Source organism: Vitis vinifera, chromosome 5 (assembly GCF_030704535.1).
Source record: "Vitis vinifera cultivar Pinot Noir 40024 chromosome 5, ASM3070453v1".
NCBI classification, from domain to species: Eukaryota; Viridiplantae; Streptophyta; class Magnoliopsida; order Vitales; family Vitaceae; genus Vitis; species Vitis vinifera.
Window position 1 is genome coordinate 18,463,398 of NC_081809.1, and position 18,621 is coordinate 18,482,018.

An 18,621-nucleotide genomic window follows, 5' to 3' on the forward strand; every position below is an offset into this window, starting at 1 on the left:
GATTGACTTGCAATGGCTGCAACTTCTTCGTTTCAACTCCGAATTGCGTACCGTTTAAAGCATTGAACTGTTGACTTCCTGAGCTTTGAAATGGTATATAGCATGCATCATTTGGACTTCAGAAAGTTCTCCAAAAGTGGCTGCTACGACTATCATCAAGAATATGCTTCATGGCAGATTCTCTTTACTTTTTCTCCTTGTAATCGGGATTTACTCTTGGCAAAAGACTTCTAAGCTTTGCCCAAGATTCCTCATAGCTCTCCTCAGTTTTGACTTGCTTCGGTGATCAAAATACTAACAAAAACACCAAAACTTACACAAAGTAATTAAAATTGCTTTAAAGGATCCTTAACATGCCAATTGAGTTAAAAGGCCAAAACTACTACTCAAAAATGTTTAAAAGGATTAATTATAAGCTATCAAATAGCACTTTTTGAGTAGTAATCAGGTATGACTGCTATTTGTAACTTGATGCGGTAGTGAAGCTCAATCTTTAAACAACTGGAGGTCGTGGAGACTGTGAGGATGTTTCTAACCCAGCGATTAGATGACAATGAAAAGCTCTACGCCCAGCTTGAGCAGACAGAGAGCGATCTGACTACAGCTTGAAAAGCTATCTTAGACGGGGAAAGATTGCTAAAGAAGGCAGAGGATGAAAGGGAAAGGAGGTCATCGAGGCCAAATGCAAGGACTTGGAGCAAGAAAAAAATCAAATGAGGAAAGAGCTTAAGAAGCTTTAGACAGTTTTCGATATGAAGAGGTAGGAGCTTGAGGAGCTCCGGGCGGGGTTTACTATCAAGAAGAAGGTCTCTAACTGAGGATTATTAGAAGCAAATAGACAAGATCTTCTTCTTTGGTTACCAATACTGCATGAGGAAGAATGGTATCACTCAAGATATCCCCCAGTTATCCTTCTAATGAAAATGATATAACGGTTAGCGACATTGCCCAAGAAGATTAGGATCCGGATGTAGTGGGCCTCTCTGATAGGCAGTGATTGTACTTTTTCCTTTTTTTCTTCTTTGATCTTGCTTTGTCTGCATGTAATGACACTTTTCAATTATCAGTACATACTCGTTTCATTCTACTTGTGCATTATTTCTTTTCGTTCGATTTATTGATAATATTGCTTTAAGTTAGATACATTCCATGGGCAAAACAGGGGAGTTCCGTCTAGTGTTTACATGTGATAAGCCCCTGAATCTTCAACCTTAGTCACAACATAAGCCCTTTCTCAGTTTGCTTGGAGTTTTTCGACTCATTTGTAAGCTATGTTTTCAAAAACCCTTATGAGGACCAGGGTTTAGGGTTTAGGGTTTAGTTTAGGTGTCGTTCAAGTGTTGAGAGCATTGTTGGTCATCCATGTGTCGTTTGATAGGCCCATAGTACTCCGAGTAGTTCATCCACCCACCTTCTTTTGGCTTTTTCAAGCCTTTTCTTCAAAGCAGAGAGTAGGGTTTTGTTCGTTGCCTCTGTTTGTCCATTGCTTTGAGGCTAACAAGGGATAGAGTACAAATTTTTTATCTTTGGCTCCGAATAAAAGGTTCTAAAGGCAATGTTGTCAAATTATGGTTCCTTATAAGCTAGGATCGTGTGCGGGATTCCGAACCAACAGATGATGTTTTTCCAAACAAGCTTGAAAATGCCTTGGTATTTGATGTTGGCATAAGCTTCTGCTTCTACCCATTTTCTGAAGTGATCAATGGCTACAAACAAGAATTTTTTCTGAGCATCAACGACGGGCAGGGGGCTAACTATGTCTATTCCTCATTGCGCGAATGGCCAAGGGCTTGTGACCAGATTGAGGGCTTTAGAGGGCATGCAAGGAATGGGAGCATACATACTGCGCTTCTGTATCATTTAAGCACTTGAGGTATGGACCCCCAAATGACCACCTGTAGAGGTTGTCCTCAATCAGAGTGAAGCAAGCAGCTTGTATCCTGATCTTGTGAGTTTGTTTGCTTTCTTCAGGCAAGTCTCCTGTTCGGAGGTACATTTCAATCTCATGCATCCACCCAACACCTGTTTCACTAGTATTGCATATAAGTGCGATGGCTATTAATGATGCGGTTTTGAGGTAGACGGACAGTAATATTGCTTCCTTTACAAGGAGGGTAGTAGCTATTCCAGCTAAGGCGTTAACTTGTACGTTTTCTAAGCGATGGATTCTCTTGATTGCCCATTTGCTTAATCTATCGAAGGTAGCTTGTACCTTTGAAAGGTACCAAGCCATGCGCTCGTCCTTGGCTTCGTATTCCCTTTGAATCTGCTCAACAACTAATTGAGAATCACTGTATATTTTAAGCTTGGAAGCTGACAAAATGAAAGCAAGGTTTATTTTGGCTAGGATTGCCTCATACTCGACTTCGTTATTAGAGACTGGGAATCTGAGCTGAATAGTTTTTTTTAGTTGCTCTTTGATTGGTGATTGTAAAAGTAGGCCCATTCCAGATCCTGAGACCCGAGAGGCCCAGTCGACGTGCAGTGTCCACCACTCCTTCTTGAGAGAGCTTGTAGACTACTAGAGTTTTTTTTTTTTTTTTTTGGGAGGGGAGGGGGAGGAGGGGGGAGGGGGGGGGGGGTTCAGTTATGAAGTCAACCATGACCTGCCCCTTCATCGCTAGTTTGGGAAAATATTTGATCCCATACTCACTGAGTTCAATGGTCCATCTCAACATTCTCCTATTAATAGGTCAGGTTTGTACAAAATGCTTTTGAGTGGTTGATTCGTGAGTACAGTCACTTGATGAGCTAGAAAATAAGGGCGGAGCTTTCGTGCAGCACTTCTTAAGGCCATGGTTGTTTGCTCCATCTTTGAGTATCAGGTTTCCACGTCAACCATTACTTTGCTTATGTAGTAGACAGGTCTTTACTCCTTATAATTTACACAGCGAAATAGAACAACACTGACAGCATAATCAGATACTGTTATGTACATATACAATTTGCTTACCAGGTTGAGGATTGCTCAAAATGGGTGGCTGCGTGAGGTAGCATTTAAGCTTTTCAAATGCTAGCTCGTAGTCACCCGTCCACCCTGTCGCGTTGACCCCTTTTAATGTGAGGAAAAAAATACCTTAATTTGTTTGTAAATCGGGCTATGAAGCACCGTAACGTGGCCAGACAACCTGTGAGGCATTGTAACTTCTTTTTACAATGGGAGAATTGTGTTTTAGGCTCAGTTGGACCCAAAAATTAAGTTTTAGTCCATGTAACTAAACTATTTAAGCTCAAAACCTATAGAAAGTGTTAAAATTGATAACAAGGATATGTACTTTTATTATTTCCAAAAATAGCCTTTGCTGATTATGAAAAATAATAAATAAATAAACCAAAATATCTAGGTTGGAATTTTTCCCTAATTTTGCTCTTTCTTTAGCATTTCAGCCCTAGACAGCCGTTTTCTTCTCTTCCTCCTGATTTCCTCCATTGCTTGCATCTCATCTCTGTGTTTCTTTCATTTTTTCTCGCATTCGTCTCTCTCGAAAAATTTGATTTAAGGCCAAATATATTGTCTTAATCAATCTATCGATTTCAATTGGGTGTCTCTTATTCTATCATCGATCTGCATCAGTGTTGCCGTTTGTGTCGAGCGTCGTTGGCTATTTGAGGTTAGTGGGTTCTCCAATTTCGTTTTCTCCCGATTTCGTCTCTGCCAAACATTTGATTTCAACCCAAAATACATTGATGTAATCTCTCTCTCAATTTCAGTTCGGCATGTTCGTCTCAGTGCAGACCCTTGTTGCATATTCGAGGTTAGTAGGTTGCCTAAATCTCGGCCTAGATTTTCTTAGTCCTATATTTTGTTTAATCCTCGTTGCTATGAGAAGAAGGATTCTTATTTTCTGCTAACCTTCAGTTTACGAAATGAATGTTGAGTGTTATTTTAAGGAAATTAAATGTACAGTTGAGGCAAAGTAGGTGATTTGGAATTCCTTACTGTAGAAATCTCCTGAAAAGGGATTTCCATACTCCCTAATTTTAAATAAGACATTGTAGATTTGTTGTAATGTTTTAAAAGAGCAAATTTTTTCTTTTTGAGCGTTGCTATTTTGAAAAATATTTTGGTTGGAAAGACTTCAAAATCTTGGTAGAATAGCAGCACAAAATTGGAATTAACTCTTTGATTTTGATAAATCTCATCTCAAATGCCCAAAGTTGGTAGTCAAATAGTTTGAGTTATTCTAAGTTGTGCAAGTCCATTTAGAAGTTCTATACTAGTAGGAGGAATGATTCGATGCCCAGCCGGGTCTTTTAATAAAAAATATTTATAAATCCTATGACCTTATACTGGCGTAGCAAAGCTACTATAGTATAGCAGTTCTAGGGTCGAACTCAGGGATGGGTTTTCACTCTATCAGTGACAGACTCTAAATTAGAAATTGATTCTGATGATTTCCTTTAGCACAAACTTGAAATTTAAAAGAGAATAAAATTGCTTTGAAAGTGGTAATATGTGATTGAAACTAAACTCACATAAACTATATAAAAAGTGGAAGAAAGAAAGTCTCCCGGAGCTAAAGGTTGCTAGGTTCAAGTTCAGGATGCAAAGTGGAAAATTCCGGATTTTTCTCCTTGCATTGGGGATTTAACCTATAGTTATTTCCCGAACCGGTATAGGTTTGACAATGAAAATTTAATCCATATAAGTCAATAGAGATGGTAGTCAAGGTCCATTAATGGCTTAAGACACTATGGACTATCACCTTGAATCACTTTCCAATGGCTCGTATATGATAACTAATGGACTGATATGGATCTAGTAATAAGCATCCACAGAGACCTTAAGCTTACCATGTATTGGCCAGTCAAAGTGATTCTAAGGGATTTAAAGCAAAACTTTGGATTTAGAAGCCATTTATGGACTCCAACTACCTGAATTTAATGCACGGAAACTTTCCACCTTTTAATCTGGACTTTTCACCTAGCTTCCTTTACTCCAAGAAACTATTGGTTTAGCCTCTCATCCTCTGGGAAAACATCCTCAGAGGGTGTTTGGCTTCCAAGAAAATAGAAAATAGTAGAGATAAAAAGAAAGCAAAAGAGATCTCTGTATTTCACTAAGTATCAAATTTACAATAGTTGGTCTCCTGGAGAAAGCTCCCCGAAAGATGATTTTTCAGTGATTACAAGAGAATTTATATAGGAAGGTAATTTTACCCTTCCTTGGATACTTCCTAACTAAGGAATTACATGAGTGGCTGAATACAAGGAGAAAATGGAAATTTAGACACAAAAATATCAGAAGAAAAAGAGTCGGCAAAAAAATATCCAATTTTCGCACGTTGGAGTTGCAATTTCGCACTTTGGTTTGAGGTGTGCGAAATTCCCATACTTTGGACTGAGGAATTCGCACCTTGTTTTCCATCGTGCGAAATTGTCCCTCAGCTTGATGCAGTTGTTTTCCGAAGGTCATATATTCCTCATTTCAGCTCCAAATTGTACATGGTTTGAATCGTTGGATTCTTGACTTTCTGAGCTTTGAAATGGTATATAGAATGTAGAGAATGGACTTCGGGAAGTGCTCCAAAAGTGCAATGAAAGACTGCAGCTGTGTCCCCTGTTTTCATCACCCTGTTTTCCTCTTCTCCATTGTTCTCTCCTTGCATACTTTGAACTACTAAGGCAAAGGATTATGAGGCTCCAAAGCTTGGTTTCTTCATAAATTTAAGCTTTCCAAAAGCTTTGCCATGAACCATGTATAGCTCTCCCTCATTCATAAATTGCTTTGGTGAGCATAAAGCTATCAAAAAGCACCAAAACTTAACACAATTGTTAGAAACGATTGCAAGGGTCCCTAACATGTTAATTGAGTTAAAAGGTAATAATTACTACTCAAGGTTGTTTAAAAGAGCTAATTACAAGTTACAAAATAGCATGTTTTGAGTAGTAATCACTCCCCCCAACCGACATATTGCTAGTCCCTTAGCAATTAAGGAGAGAAAAAAAACTAAGCAAACGTAATAATATACATAAAAGAGGTCATGCAAATCATTCCAAAAAATAATTGAGTGGCATGATTAATATCAAAACATATCTCACATGGTGAACTAAAGATATGAAGATTCAAAATGCAATAGGAGTTGTCAAAGCTAAAACTTAAACAAAAAGTACAAAGAGTGGAGATTATGCAATTAAGTATCAAAAGAATCTCTACTCTCAAGGTTCCAAATCAAAATCTTCCATAATAAGCTAAGTGTTAATGAGATTAGCTTCCGGATATAGTATGTACAACTATCCTCTCCTCCCAACCTAAGCTTTTCTCGAACATTGGCAAAATTATCCAACTCTTAATAGGTTAGGAACGCACCTTCTTATTCACAATTCTTTTTACTTACTAAACTTAACCAATTCACCCATGTAACAAGCAGAGGATCAGTGACTCCCAACCAATAAAGGCTTAGGGCACCAGGTTTTAAAGGCTTTCGCCACCCCTTCGGACCATGCTCAGGTTTCAAGGCAAGAATAGAAGCTTATTCATTTTTTTTTTTTTTTTATTTAAAGCAAAAGACTCATTGGTCTTTATGAGGTGTCCCAATACTATTAAAGAGAGGTTAAGTAATGAACCAAGTCAAAATTTTCCTAAGCTTAGAAGGTGAGAAAGTTTTACATCATATATTCGGGATCTAATGTGCATAGTGTGTGTAAAGCTTGAAATGGAAGAAAAATTCGAAAACAAAGAGGCTTCAATAGATTATCAACTTTGAAAGCATAAAACAAACTCTAAGACTTAAATAATTAAGTTAAAACTCGACTTATCCTATTTTATTTTTGAGAAATTATCTTTAACAACCATAGAGAATGATTCAAAAAACTTTTTAAAAAGTTTTAAACTTTAAGCAAAAATCAACTAAAAAACCAAAATAACTTAGTATTAACAACAAAACTTCCTTTCTCAACTCTCCCCCCAACCAAGTTGAACATTGTCCCCAATGTTTCAAAAGCGATTAAAAATAAAGGGAGGAAGCGGTACCTCCTGAGTGAGACAAAGTCTGAGTGTATAGGAGGTATGGAATACCTTAAACCACATGTTCCAAAGAGAAAAGAGTAATGAGAAAAGGGAATATAATCAAAAAGGATATATATATATATATATATATATATAACTTGGAAAAAAAATATACAATATATGATTTCAAGTAATACTTCCAATCCCAGTTTATAAAACATGCAAAAGATGGGATTTACAAGTCTAATATAAAAAGCAAGTAAAACATAAAAACATCATATATGAGTGGGGTCATGTGATGGCTCTGCTCTGATCTCCTCCTCTGGTATGGGCTGCTCAGCTGGTAAGCTCTCCTCATCTGGCACTAGAGGCTCGGATGGTGCAGACCTATCATGCCCAAAAGGTGTCCGCATACTCAGATGCTGCTGAATCTGATGAAGGATCGTGGTATGCTGGGCCTGAGTAGCAATGATCTGATCCTGATGTGCATGAATAGTGGCCATCTGCTGGATAAGAGAATCCTGAGCAGTGCTCAGTGTCTGCAATGAACGCACTAGGCCTCTGAATTCCGTAAGAGAAACGGTGACAGTGGGCTCAGATGAAGGAGGAGGTGCTGGGGTAGCTGGCATGACTGGTGGAGCAGCCTGAGTGAGAGGAGAAGTAGGATGTATAGCCTCAGGCATATGCACTGAGGTGTGTGCTGCAGGGGCAGGAGGTGTGGTGTCTGTGAGAATCTCATCCTGCTGGGCCTGAGGTAGCTGCTCATCTCGGGGTAGCTCTGGAGGTGCAGGCACAGCTGGGGCTCCCTGAGGTGCAAAGTAGGCTACCAAGTGGTGCCATTTGTCGAGAGAGAAATCCTCTCTGCAATGGCGGCGCCTCTCAAGACGGGGCTCTTCAGGATAGCCCAGGTGCTCTAAAATTTGGCAGAGGAGCCTCAGAAATAGTAATGGGATGCCATCTGCCCTCTGAAGCTTCTTCTGATGGACTTTTTCTTCAAAATGAAGAAGAGAAGTCATAATCAAATGATGAGGGCCGAAGTAATAGCCCTTAGAAATCCTGAATAATGCCTCAAGTATAGCTCCTCTCCTCTGAACCTTATGCTGAAGTGGGAAGATGTTGGCACGCAGGAGCACATCAATAAGGAGCATCCCAGATGGAAACTCTCTCCTAGTCAACACTGAGGCTGTAGAAGTCCCCCTGGACAAAATACGGACCATGTCTCTCTGAGAGAATGAGGACCACTCCCTGAAGTCTGCCTGAATCACAGGCTCATAAGGTATACGGAGGGCCTCAACAATGTGACGAGCTCCAATGGCACCCTGGCGTCCGTCTATGGTAAATTGGATGAGAGTAGGATTGCGGAGGCCTCGAGTAGTCATAGATTGATAAAAATCTATAACTACTCTGGGATAGTAGAATTGCCTAAGAGTGAGAAGATCCTCCATGTGATACCTCTGCAGCAGTCGGAATGAATCTCTGAGCTCTGGCTGCTGTCTGAGGGCCTCTATATTAAAGTAGGTCTCGGAGTGGAAGGATCGATCTTTGCAATCCAAGTTGCCCTCTATCGGTGGTCCGGCTATCATGGGACGCCTAATAAGGGTCTCTGGAGTAATCTCCACAGGAATCCGAGGTTCCTCTGTAGGCGGCTCTACCTGAGGCGCATGGGATGGCTCTTCAGGACCCGAGAACTTGGTTCTCTTCGCAGGGGGCAGAGAAGCAGGTCTTTGAGCTTGGCCGGCGGGTGGCACAGGTTCAGTGGGTGGCCTCCTGGTGGGGTATCGACGCTGAGAAGGGGTTCCCCCCTCAGATGGGGGAATGGCGGGGGCCTGAACAGTTGGCGAAGCGGCGCCTCCCATGGCGGCTTGATGTGGTCGAGGTGTTGGTGAGGATGGGGAGGCGGAAAGGCCTCCTCTGGTCTTTGCCATGGCCGAAATGAAGGAAGGTGGTTGTTCGAGGTTCCAGAGGCTTCTCAACTGGTGCGCGGGGTAGACTGTTGAGGTCCTGGGCTTCAAGGGCTTATATAGGAATGGGGTTTGGGGGGGTTTTGATGTTTAAAAATTTTCGAAGGCAACCGAAAAGTCGTTTTTGGACGTTAGGCACAATTTCGGGGGTAAAATTTTAATTTAAAAGTCAGTTCAAAATTTTTGGAACTTAAAATTTTACCGTGCGAAATTTTCGCACCTTGGACTCAAAATTTCGCACCTTGGGTTTGGGTGTGCGAAAATCCCACCCCTTGGACTGAGGAATTCGCACCTTGAAATGAGGTGTGCGAAATTTTCGCACCTTGAAATCAGGTGTGCGAAATTTTCGCACCTTGTTTCGCACGGTGCGAAAATTGGCTTGAGGTGTGCGAAAATGGCACTCGTGTGCCAGAAGTGGATTTCGCACTGTGCGAAAATTTTCGCACCTTGAACAGTGGTGTGCGAAAATGGCATTTAAGGAATTTCGCACCTTGAAATCAGTTTTCGCACCTTGAGATAAATTTCGCACCTTATTTTTGAGGTGTGCGAAAATGGCTCCCTTTGGACCGAGGAATTCGCACCTTGAAATAAGGTGTGCGAAATTTTCGCACCTTGAAATCAGGTGTGCGAAATTCTCGCACCTTGAAATGCAGTGCTCTGTTTCCTTGGTTTTACTCCCCTGTCTTGCTTTTGAAGAGTTCTCCACATCTTTCATGATTTTTTTCTGAAATTTATCATCAAAATTGACTTGAATTAAGACAAAATAAACTAAGATTGAGTAAGAATTATAATAAAAAGAAATAAAAATAATGATATAACTATAAAACTATAACAAAAAAATTCATGGACTTATTTAGCCCATGATACCCTGCTTTCACTCAGAGTTGTGGTGGTTCAAGGAGGTTGATCTTCTCCTTGGTTGTACTGTAAGGCTCTATGAATGGCTTGAGACGATGGCCATTGACTTTGAAGGTTTGATTTCCTGTGGGATTGAATATTTCCACCACTGATCACTACTCAAAACATGCTATTTTGTAGCTTGTAATTAGCTCTTTTAAACACCCTTGAGTAGTAATTATTACCTTTTAACCCAATTAACATGTTAGGGACCCTTGCAATCGTTTCTAACAATTGTGTTAAGTTTTGGTGCTTTTTGATAGCTTTATGCTCACCAAAGCAATTTAAGAATGAGGGAGAGCTATTTATAGTTCATGGAAAAGCTTTTGAAAGCTTAAATTTATGAAGAAATCAAGCTATGGAGCCTCATAATCTTTTGCCTTAGTTGTTCAAAGTATACAAGGTAGAAACAATGGAGAAGAGGAAAACAGGGGATGAAAACAGGGGACACAGCTGCAGTCTTTCATTGCACTTTTGGAGCACTTCCTGAAGTCCATTTTTTACATTCTATATACCATTTCAAAGCTCAGAAAGTCAAGAATCCAACGGTTCAAACCATGTACGATTTGGAGCTGAAATGAGAAAGATATGGCATTCGGAAGACAACTGCATCAAGCTGAGGGACAATTTCGCACGATGGAAATCAAGGTGCGAATTCCTCAGTCCACTGTGCGAAAATTTCGCACACCTCAAATCCAAGTGGAAATTGGAACTCCAGCGTGCGAAAATTGGATATTTTTGCCGACTCTTTTTCTTCTGATATTTTTGTGTCTAAATTTCCATTTTCTCCTTGTATTCAACCACTCATGTAATTCCTTAGCTAGGAAGTATCCAAGGAAGGGTAAAATTACCTTCCTATATAAATTCTCTTGTAATCACTGAAAATGAATCTTTCGGGGAGCTTTCTCCAGGAGACCAAATGATGTAAATTTGATTCTTAGTGAAATACAGAGATCTCTTTTGCTTTCTTTTTCTCTTCTATTTTTTATTTTCTTGCAAGCCAAACACCCTCTGAGGATGTTTTCCCCAAGGATGAGAGGCTAAACATTTAGTTTCTCGGAGTAAAGGAAGCTAGGTGAAAAGTCCAGATTAAAACATGGAAAGTTTCCGTGCATTAAATTCAGGTAGTTGGAGTCCATAAATGGTTTATAAAGCCAAGGTTTTGCCTTAAATCCCTTAAAATCACTTTGACTGGCCAATACATGGTAAGCTTAAGGTCTCTGTGGATGCTTATTGCTAGATCCATATCAGTCCATTAGTTATCATGTACGAGCCATTGGAAAGTGATTCAAGGTGATAGCCCATAGTGTCTTAAGCCATTAATGGACCTTGACTACCATCTCTAGTGACTTTTTATGGATTAAAACTTCATTGTCAAACCTATACCGGTTCGGGAAATAACTATAAGTTAAATCCCCAATGCGAGGAGAAAAATCCGGAATTTTCCACTTTGCATCTGGAACTTGAACCTAGCAACCTTTAGCTCCGGGAGACTTTCTTTCTTCCACTTTTTACTTAGTTCTATGTGAGTTTAGTTTAAATCACCACTTTCAAAACAATTTTATTTTCTTTTAAATTTCAAGTTTGTGCTAAAGGAAATCATCAGAATCAATTTCTAATTTAGAGTCTGTCACTGATAAAGTGAAAACCCATCCCTGAGTTCGACCCTAGAACTGCTATACTATAGTAGCTTTGCTACGCCAGTATAAGGTCATAGGTTTTATAAATGTTTTTGATTAAAAGACCCGGCTGGGCAACGAATCAAATGGCGCAGTTGCCGGGGATGGTGCCACAATACAGTGATACAACCTTTTAGAGGCTACTTGTGATTTTCATCACAACCAGGGTGAATTCCTTTTTCACTAAATTCATTTTCTTTCATTTTCCTTTTGTTAATTTTATTTTCATTTTCTTCCTAACTTTAACCTTTTCTCTAGTTTCCTTTTGTTTTTACTATTACAGGAATTGTAACTTGTGCATGCCCTATTGGATTAGGGACCAAGAGGGAAGATTAGTAAGGATTGAGAATCCTCAAGACACAGAGTTGGATATCTGTGTAAATATCATGGACCCTCCACCAGAGGATCAGAATTCTCATCAAGGTCAAGGGGGTAATCCCAATGCATACCTATCCATGAGGGATAGAATGCATCCCCCAAGGATGAGTGCACCCTCATGCATCCTGCCCCCACTTGAGCAATTGGTTATAAGGCCCCATATTGTGCCCCTCCTACCAACTTTCCATGGAATGGAGAGTGAGAATCCATATTCTCACATCAAGGAGTTTGAGGAGGTGTGTAATACCTTTAGAGAGGGAGGAGCTTCAATAGACTTGATGAGACTCAAGCTATTCCCTTTCACTTTGAAGGACAAGGCAAAAATATGGCTTAATTCTTTAAGGCCAAGAAGCATAAGGAATTGGGTTGATCTTCAGGCTGAGTTTTTGAAAAAAAATTTCCCCACCCATATGACCAATGGGTTGAAGAGACAAATCTCAAATTTTTCTGCTAAAGAAAATGAGAAGTTCCATGAATGTTGGGAAAGGCATATGGAGGCCATCAATGCTTGTCCTCATCATGGTTTTGATACATGGCTCTTAGTGAGCTATTTTTATGATGGAATGTCTTCTTCCATGAAGCAAATTCTTGAAACCATGTGTGGGGGAGATTTTATGAGTAAGAATCCTGAAGAAGCCATGGACTTTTTAAGTTACATGGCTGAGGTGTCAAGAGGATGGGATGAGCCCAACTCAAGAGAGAAAGGAAAGTTTCCCTCTCAACAAACCCAAAATCCAAAGGCTGGAATGTACATGTTAAGTGAAGACGTGGACATAAAAGCTAAAGTGGCAACATTAGCTAGGAGGTTGGAAGAACTTGAGTTGAAAAAAATACATGAAGTCCAAGCCATTTTCGATACCCAAGTCCATGTTATGCCATGCACCATTTGCCAATCATGTGATCATGTGGTAGATGAGTGTCCAACCATGCCAGCTGTGAGAGAGATGTTAGGTGATCAAGTAAATGTTGTGGGGCAATTTAGGCCCAACAACAGTGCATCTTATGGAAACACCTATAATTCAAGCTGGAGAAACCACCCAAATTTTTCTTGGAAACCAAAGCCACCTCCATACCAACCACAAGGCCAAACCCAAGTACCTCAACAACCATCTTCAGTGGAGCAAGCCATTGTAAACCTGAGTAAAGTCATGGATGACTTTGTGGGTGAACAAAAGGCAATTAACTCCCAATTGCATCAAAAGATTGAAAATGTTGAGAGTTCTCAAATAAAGAGAATGGAGGGGATGCAAAATGATCTATCTCAGAAGATAGATAATATTCAGTACTCCATCTCTAGGCTTACCAACCTAAAAACAGTGATTGAGAAGGGAAAGTTCCCCTCTCAACCAAGCCAAAATCCCAAGGGTGTTCATGAAGTTGAAACCCAAGATGGTGAGTCTTCAAATTTGAGAGAGGTCAAAGCTGTGATCACTTTGAGAAGTGGGAAGGAGGTTGATCAACCCTTGCCTAACGTGGAGCCTGATGAAGAACTCAGGTCAAAGAGACCCTTGATTAAAGAGAGCAAGAGCCAAGAAGAGAAGAGTGGGAAGAAGAGTGCATCCAAAGCCAGCATCGAGGAAGAACCAAGGATAGTGATTAAGGAGGATATGATGAAGAAACATATGCCTCCCCCTTTTCCTCAAGCTTTACATGGAAAGAAAGAAATCAAGAATTCATCAGAAATTCTTGAGGTTCTGAGACAAGTGAAGGTGAATATACCCTTACTTGATATGATCAAACAAGTCCCCACATATGCAAAGTTTCTAAAGGACTTGTGCACAGTCAAGAGAGGTTTACAGGTGACAAATAATGCATTCCTCACTGAGCAAGTGAGTGCTATCATCCAGAGTAAGTCCCCAGTTAAGTATAAAGATCCAGGATGTCCCACCATATCAGTCAACATTGGAGGGACACATGTGGAAAAAGCTTTATTAGATTTGGGAGCAAGTGTGAATTTGCTCCCATACTCTGTGTATAAACAATTGGGACTAGGAGGATTAAAGCCCACAACCATGACCCTCTCTTTAGCTGATAGGTCTGTCAAAATCCCAAGGGGAGTGATAGAGGATGTTCTAGTTCAAGTGGACAAATTCTACTATCCTGTGGATTTTGTGGTGCTTGATACTGATTCCACTGTCAAGGAAGAAAATTATGTACCAATCATCCTAGGGAGACCTTTCCTAGCTACCTCCAATGCTATTGTTAATTGTAGGAATGGGGTGATGCAGCTCACATTTGGAAACATGACATTGGAATTAAACATATTCCATTTATGTAAGAGGCATCTTTACCCTGAAGAGGAGGAAGGATTCGAGGAGATGTGCTTGATCAACACTTTGGTTGAAGAGCACTGTGACAAGAGTTTAGAGGAGAGCTTGAATGAAAACCTGGAAGTCCTTGAAGATGGGTTCCCTGAACCCTTTGATGTGCTAGCCATAATGTCTTCTTGGAGGAGACGGGAAGAGATCTTACCACTGTTCAACCAGGAAGACTCACAAGGAGTTACTGTGGAGGACCCTCCAAAGCTTATTTTAAAGCCACTTCCTGTGGATTTGAAGTATGCATACTTGGAGGATGATGAGAAATGTCCAGTGGTAGTTTCCTCAACCCTCACTAGTGATCAAGAGGATAGTCTTTTAGGAGTCCTCAAAAAATGTAAGAAAGCCATTGGATGGCAAATTTCTGATCTGAAAGGGATTAGCCCTTTGGTGTGCACCCACCATATTTATATGGAGGAAGATGCAAAACCAGTGAGGCAACCCCAAAGGAGACTGAATCCTCACATGCAAGAAGTGGTGAGGAATGAAGTTTTGAAGCTACTTCAAGCTGGGATCATATATCCCATCTCAGACAGCTTGTGGGTGAGTCCCACCCAAGTAGTCCCAAAGAAATCTGGAATCACTGTGATCCAGAATGAGAAAGGGGAGGAAGTCTCTACACGTCCTACCTCAGGATGGAGGGTGTGTATAGACTATAGGAGGTTGAATTCAGTGACTAGGAAGGACCATTTTCCATTGCCTTTCATGGACCAAGTCCTTGAGAGAGTCTCAGGACATCCTTTCTATTGTTTTCTAGATGGTTATTCAGGGTACTTCCAAATAGAAATTGATTTGGAAGATCAAGAAAAGACGACCTTCACTTGTCCCTTTGGTACTTTTGCATATAGGAGAATGCCCTTTGGTCTATGTAATGCTCCTGCAACTTTCCAAAGATGCATGCTAAGCATCTTCAGTGATATGGTGGAACGCATCATGGAAGTTTTCATGGATGACATCACTGTATATGGAAGTTCTTATGAGGAGTGTTTGATGCATTTAGAAGCTGTTCTCCATAGATGTATTGAGAAAGACCTAGTGCTAAATTGGGAGAAGTGCCATTTTATGGTACAAAAAGGAATTGTCTTAGGGCATATCATCTCCAAAAATGGCATTGAGGTAGATAAGGCAAAGGTGGAGCTGATTGTTAAGTTGCCACCTCCCACAAATGTTAAAGGAATTAGGTAATTCCTTGGACATGCCGGGTTCTATAGGAGGTTCATTAAGGATTTCTCAAAAATCTCAAAACCTCTGTGTGAGCTTTTGGTAAAGGATGCCAAGTTTGTGTGGGATGAGAAGTGTCAGAGAAGTTTTGAGGAATTGAAACAATTCCTCACAACTGCACCAATAGTGAGAGCCCCAAATTGGAAATTACCTTTTGAGGTAATGTGTGATTCAAGTGATCTTGCTATGGGGGCTGTTTTGGGGCAAAGAGAGGATGGAAAGCCCTATGTGATCTATTATGCAAGCAAAACTTTGAATGAGGCTCAAAAGAACTACACAACTACTGAGAAGGAGTTGTTGGCAGTAGTTTTTGCCTTGGATAAGTTTCGTGCTTATTTGGTAGGGTCCTCTATAGTGGTGTTCACTGACCATTCTGCTTTGAAGTACTTGCTAACCAAGCAGGATGCCAAGGCAAGATTGATAAGATGGATTCTTTTGCTCCAAGAGTTCAATCTCCAAATCAGAGATAAAAAGGGGGTAGAAAATGTGGTAGCTGACCACTTGTCCAGACTTGTGATAGCACATGATTCACATGGTCTGCCTATCAATGATGACTTCCCTAAGGAGTCTCTCATGTCAGTAGATGTAGCTCCATGGTATTCTCACATTGCAAACTTTTTGGTTACTGGAGAAGTACCAAGTGAGTGGAGTGCTCAAGACAAGAGGCATTTCTTGGCTAAGATCCATGCCTATTATTGGGAGGAACCTTTTCTTTTCAAATATTGTGTAGATCAAATTATAAGGAAATGTGTTCCTCAGCAAGAGCAATCGGGAATTCTCTCCCATTGCCATGATAGTGCATGTGGAGGTCATTTTGCCTCCCAGAAAACAGCTATGAAAGTGATCCAATCAGGCTTCTGGTGGCCCTCTCTTTTCAAGGATGCCCATTCTATGTGCAAGGGATGTGATCGGTGTCAAAGGCTTGGTAAGCTAACACGCCGAAATATGATGCCCTTGAACCCCATCTTAATAGTGGATATCTTTGATGTCTGGGGTATAGACTTCATGGGACCATTTCCAATGTCATTTGGACATTCCTACATCTTGGTAGGAGTGGATTATGTCTCTAAGTGGGTAGAAGCAATCCCATGTAGAAGCAATGATCATAAAGTGGTACTTAAATTCCTCAAGGACCACATCTTTGCAAGATTTGGAGTGCCAAAAGCCATTATAAGTGACGGGGGAACCCACTTTTGCAATAAACCTTTTGAGACTCTTCTAGCCAAGTATGGGGTTAAGCACAAGGTAGCTACACCTTATCACCCCCAAACAAGTGGCCAAGTTGAGTTAGCCAACCGAGAGATCAAGAATATATTGATGAAGGTGGTCAATGTGAATAGGAAGGATTGGTCTATCAAGCTCCTGGATTCCTTATGAGCTTATAGGACCGCTTACAAGACCATTCTAGGAATGTCTCCCTATCGCCTTGTTTATGGCAAAGCGTGTCATCTTCCAGTAGAGATTGAGTATAAAGCATGGTGGGTAATCAAAAAGCTCAACATGGATTTGACAAGAGCCGAATTAAAGAGATGTTTGGATTTGAATGAATTGGAGGAAATGAGGAATGATGCATACCTCAATTCAAAAATTGCAAAAGCAAGATTGAAAAAATGGCATGATCAGTTGGTAAATCAGAAAAATTTTACCAAAGGACAAAAAGTTTTGCTTTATGATTCTAAACTTCATCTCTTTCCAGGAAAATTGAAATCCAGGTGGACGGGTCCTTTCATAATTCATGAAGTACACCCCAATGGAGTGGTGGAAGTATTCAATCCCACAGGCAATCAAACCTTCAAAGTTAATGGCCATCTTCTCAAGCCATTCATAGAGCCTTACAGTACAGACAAGGAGGAGATCAACCTCCTTGAACCACCACAACTCTGAGGGAAAGCAGGGTATCATGGGCTAAATAAGTCCATGAATTTTTTGTTATAATTTTATAGTTATATCATTATTTTTATTTCTTTTTATTATAATTTTTCCTCAATCTTAGTTTATTTTGTCTTAATTCAAGTCAATTTTGATGATAAATTTTAGAAAAAAATCATGAAAGATGGGGAGAACTCTTCAAAAGCAAGACAGGGGAGTAAAACCAAGGAAACAGAGCACCTGATTTCAAGGTGCGAAAATTTCGCACACCTGATTCCAAGGTGCGAAAATTTCGCACACCCCAAAACTAAGGTGCGAAATTTATTTCAAGGTACGAAAAATGATTTCAAGGTGCGAATTCCCTAAAAACCAATTTCGCACACCACTGTGCAAGATGCGAAAATTTTCACACTGTGCGAAATCCCCTCCTGGCACACGAGTGCCATTTTCGCACACCTCAAGCCACTTTTCGCACCGTGCGAAACAAGGTGCGAAAATTTCGCACACCTGATTTCAAGGTGCGAAAATTTCGCACACCTCATTTTAAGGTGCGAAATCCTCAGTTAAAAGGGTGCCATTTTCGCACACCTAATTTCAAGGTGCGAAATTTGCAGACCAAGGTGCGAAAATTTCGCACGGTAAAATTTTAAGTTCCAAAAATTTTAAACGGACTTTTAAATTAAAATTTTACCCCCGAAATTGTGCCTAACGTCCAAAAACGACTTTTCGGTTGCCTTGGAAAATTTTAAAACATCAAAAACCCCCTAAACCTCATTCCTATATAATCCCTTGAAGTCCAGAAGCTCAAAGGACTCCCCCACGAACTAGCTGAGAAGCCTCTGGAATCCCGAACAGTCACCCACCTCCATTTCGGCCATGGCGAAGACCAGAGGAGGCCTTTCCGGCTCCCCATCCTCACCGACACCTCGACCACATCGAGCCGCCATGGGAGCCGCAGCTTCGCCACCTATTCAGGCCCCGGCCATTCCCTCATCTGAGGGGGAAGCCCCTTCTCAGCGCCGATACCCCACCAGGAGACCACCCACGGACCCTGTGCCACCAGCCAATCAAGCCACGAGCTCTGTTTCTCGGCCACCAGCGAAGAGAACCAAGTTCTCGGGTCCTGGAGAACCATCCCACGCACCTCAGCTAGAGCCACCTACAGAGGACTCTCGGATTCCTGTGGGGATTACTCCTGAGACCGTTATCAGGCGTCCCATGATAGCCGGACCACTGATAGAGGGTAACTTGGATTGCAGAGATCGATCCTTCCATTCCGAGACCTACTTTGATATAGAGGCCCTCAGACAGCAGCCAGAGCTCAGAGATTCATTCCGACTACTACAGAG